Below are 2,500 nucleotides of genomic sequence, written 5' to 3'. Positions count from 1 at the left end.
ACTCTGAGGTCGTCGTACGTGATACAAAATTTTGTGTGTTTCGGCCGAAAGAGCGTAAAAGTAGTACTCGCGAAAACGTACAAAGCACAAAAAAAAAAGAAAAAAAAAGAAAACGAAACAACACTACACGACAGAAGAGAGAAAAAGGTAAACAAAAAACCGATATATGCCTTATGCGCCACACCAAAGTGTCAATATAATTCTTTCTTCATCTCGTGTGTCGATCGGAAACTCTCGCTAGACGATCTGGCCGGTTAACTTTAACGTCCGTCGAAAAGAACTTTCGGGGACTGGACGACCGACAGATCGCGCGGTTCCGCACGAATCGACAATGAAGAAAAGAAAAGACATGGGGCGACCGACATAAAGGTTCTCATCATTGGATATACCTTTTCTCTCTCCGCGGTGCTGTTCCGTGCGTGAACACACAAGTGTGTCTTTTGCGTCGTGTGACAATCAAGTTCGAAATAAGCCTCGCCAATAGAGGAGTATACATATTATTAAAAAAAAAAAATAATAATACATATAACCCGGTGGGATTTCTTTTTCTCTCTACTTCTATATAATTGAACCAAAAACCACGGGGGTACAGAAACGTTGCGCACGAAACGATTTATCATCGATCAAACGCAAAACCAAATTAGAGACACGAGAGAAAGAGAGTAAGATCTCAAGACGCTCATAGGCCGTCATCAATACGATTCAACGCGAACGTGGCGATGGAATGGCAATCGCACAGATTAGCGAGGACACGTCGACGACGGGGAATAATTCCGACCCGATCAAGTACGACGTGCTCATCCCGCACATTGCTGCGCTTTGCTCCGCTGTCCATCGATCATCAAAGCGTTCGCGATAGAACGAGAGATCTCTTTCGTCTCTTCCCTCGAAGACTCGAAAAGGAATGTGTTTGTCGAAATCGCCGGCAACGACGACCCTCCGCCGTATGGCAATTATAACGTAGAGTTAAGAAACTCATCCACGCACAGGCATATTCTCTCCCTGGGGCTTAACATTGCCACACCACACACACTCTGTGTGCCACACAGTATTCTTTCTTTCTTTTATAATTTGTGTGTCCATCTCTGTAGTCTCGCGAGACTCTTGTAAATATACCTCTTTCGTATATACGCATCATTTCAGGCGACGTCGGGAGCGCGTTAAATGTTCATGAGTGGAAACGCTTCTTTCCGCAAGGCGAATCGTTTCGCAGAGAAGGTGAGAGATTTGGAGATCCTCGTCGAAGCGGTGCCTTACGGGCGGTCGTATTTTCAATACGACTCACGACACCGTAAAAACACTCACGCAAGTCCGAACGTAAGAAATACCAATCCCTACTTCGCCTCTCGTGGAAACTAGATATATATATATTTGTATGTGTTTATAAGACGCAATGCAAAAATTGGCAATTTTCACAGAACCGCGACAAACGCCGACGAAACGCCCATCATTCGCTCGTACGTAGCATCTTTGCAACCCGACTCCGAAACGCTCTTTGGCGCCCTCCAAAAATATATTTGGAGAGGTAAGCGACGGCGGGGACTTACAAGAGCAACGCAAGCAGTTTATGGTTACGTAAACGACCCTCAGCCAGGCGTGGTCCAGGAATTGTATCCGTGGACCGCAATGTGCGTTCGAAATGTCGATGTTCATGTGTCCTGCAGTTCACACGTTGACGCGCAATTAGCTGCGTTCTTCATCGACCCACGAGCCAAGTGATCCACCGTTCAGGGTAATCGTATATATTTTTGATTTACAAATCAATATATGTATCTGTCTCTTGTTCTGCGGTTCGTAAGAACGCATTGTACCTGAACGCTCCAACCAGCGCGCGAAGGAGATTCGTTCAGGCGTCGTTTTAAGGACGACACTATCGTCGTCCGTGGAAACGGAAAAAAAAAACCGTCAGATACGCAACACGTATCCGACGGCCGGGCGAACAGTACATTGAAAAACCGTTAACGTGGAAAACGCGGAGATGAATATATTCTCTGAAAACGACGGGGATCGTAGACAACCCGATACTGGATCCAGAGATGTAATAATATTCCTCTCCTCTTCACTTCCATTTCATTTGATGTGAGAACGGAGGACTTCACAGCCGGCTCTGGCAGCGGTCATTCGTCCCAAGCTCTCGCGATGCGCACTATTGGGCCACACGCACGGAGTAGGGTGTCAGACTCACGACTGCTTTAAAAGCGAGCTTCACGAGCCGGTCCACTTCCCGTATAAAACACATTTCCATAAAATGTTGGTGTGTGCTCGAGGTAACGATAAATTCCGATACAAGCGGACTCGCGAGCCGGCTCTGGCCGTAGGCGCGATCCCCGTTCTCGTCCCAAGCTCGTCTGCGCGCACTATTGGGCCACACAGAGAGTAGGGTGTCGTCGGGAATAATCGCGCCATTGGCTTTATAGCGAGCGTCACGGCCGGTCCTCTCGGAACACCGTTTTTCGTCGGAACGATATTACCATATTTTTATTTTATTCGACAGATTAGC

At 47.0% G+C, this 2,500-nt stretch overlaps 1 non-coding gene and 1 pseudogene across 1 annotated transcript; both read right to left on the bottom strand.

The window, feature by feature from the left end:
* Positions 1 to 12, bottom strand: part of LOC143219682 (large subunit ribosomal RNA) — a 6,567-nt pseudogene extending 6,555 nt beyond the window's left edge.
* Positions 13 to 1,580: 1,568 nt separating this feature from the next.
* On the bottom strand, positions 1,581 to 1,735 carry LOC143219653 (5.8S ribosomal RNA). Its single transcript, XR_013011419.1, has one exon. It is a non-coding gene; the product is annotated as a 5.8S ribosomal RNA (ribosomal RNA).
* Positions 1,736 to 2,500: the final 765 nt, after the last annotated feature.

Source organism: Lasioglossum baleicum, unplaced genomic scaffold (assembly GCF_051020765.1).
Source record: "Lasioglossum baleicum unplaced genomic scaffold, iyLasBale1 scaffold0057, whole genome shotgun sequence".
Classification (NCBI taxonomy): domain Eukaryota; kingdom Metazoa; phylum Arthropoda; class Insecta; order Hymenoptera; family Halictidae; genus Lasioglossum; species Lasioglossum baleicum.
This window is presented reverse-complemented; position numbering and strand designations above follow the sequence as displayed.